Raw genomic sequence first — 1,575 nt, 5'->3', positions numbered from 1 at the left:
AGAGCTGCAGTCATGACAGGAAAAAGATAAAGGGACAGGAACTGGGAAAGAGAGAAAGAAAATGAAAGAGGTAGAAGATGAGATCATGACTTGATTAGGAAAGAGGTAATGGCCGAGAAAAGGAGAGAGTAATCAAGAGAACAGTCCAAGGAACAAAAAACTAGGGGTGAGGTAGAAGAAAAGAAATATAAAAAAGACAAAGATAATGGGCAGTATAGAGATGACAGAAAAGATTCCAAGGAAGAGAGAAAACACAACAGGAGTAGAAGTAGAAATGCAGGGAAATGAAGCAAAGCAGGAGCAAAGAGAAATCAGTAAACATAAAGTGAGAATAAAAGAAAATCTAATAAATAAAGTAGAAGTGGGAGTCAAGGAAGAACTGATAGTGTTGAAAAACTAAGAAAATGGGAACATAGCCCCAGTAAAGAAAAGTCTAGAAAACATAGCAGAAGCAAAGAATGTTCCCACAAATGAGATCACACCAATAGTAAGGACCAGTCTGACAAACATGATCATGAAAGAGCCAAAGTATAGGACCAGGGAGCCAAGAAAAAATAACATGAAAACAAAGATGAGACTGTGTGAAACTTTTTTCCTGTAAAACTGGATCACATTGAATCTTATAAATATTTGATTAAATCTGCTATTTTTCTAAACCAAAAAAAAAAAAAAAGGCAATAGAAAAGATCAATGAAACTAACAACTGGTTCTTTGAAAACATAAAGAAAATAAACAAAACTGTAGCTAGACTAACCAAGAAAAAAAGAGAGAGGGCTCAAATAAATAAAGTCAGAAATGAAAGAGAAGTTATAACTAATACCACAGAAATACAAAGGAGCGTAAAAGAATACTACAAACAATCATATGCCAACAAATTGGACAATTATAAGAAATGGACAAATTCCTAGAAACATACAATCTTAGAAGACTGAATCATGAAGAAATAGAAAACTCGAATAGACCAATTACTAGTAAGAAGATTGAATCAGTATTCAAAAACCTTCGAACAAACAAAATCCAGGACCAGATGGCTTCACTGGTAAATTCTTCCAAACATTCAAAGATTTAATACCTATACTTCCGAAACTCTTTCAAAAAATTAAACGCATTTCATGAGAACATTATCCTGATACGAAAACCAGACAAGGACACCACAAAAAAGAAAACTATAGGTCAGTATCTTTGATGAACATAAATGCAAAAATCCTCAACAAAATATTAGCAAACTAAATTCAATACATTAAAAGGATCAGAAACCACGATCAAGTGGGATGTATTCCAAGGATGCAAACATGCTTTGACATCCACAAATCAATCAATGCAATACATGATATTAACAAAATAAAAGATAAAAATCATATGCTCATCTAAATAGATGCAGAAAAATATTTGACAAAATTCAACATTCATTTATGATAAAAATTCTCAGCAAATTGGTATAGACAGGATGTACCTCAACATAATAATGCTATATATGACCAACTCACAGCTAACACCATATGCCATAATGAAAAGCTGAAAACTTTTTCTCTAAGATCAGAAACAAGGCAAGGATCCCCACTCTCACCACTTTTA

At 32.9% G+C, this 1,575-nt stretch overlaps 1 pseudogene; it reads left to right on the top strand.

Moving 5' to 3' along the window:
* Positions 1-585, top strand: part of LOC102880283 — a 1,022-nt pseudogene extending 437 nt beyond the window's left edge.
* Positions 586-1,575: the final 990 nt, after the last annotated feature.

The sequence above is a fragment of the Pteropus alecto genome, unplaced genomic scaffold (assembly GCF_000325575.1).
Source record: "Pteropus alecto unplaced genomic scaffold, ASM32557v1 scaffold146, whole genome shotgun sequence".
Lineage (NCBI taxonomy): Eukaryota > Metazoa > Chordata > Mammalia > Chiroptera > Pteropodidae > Pteropus > Pteropus alecto.
This window is presented reverse-complemented; position numbering and strand designations above follow the sequence as displayed.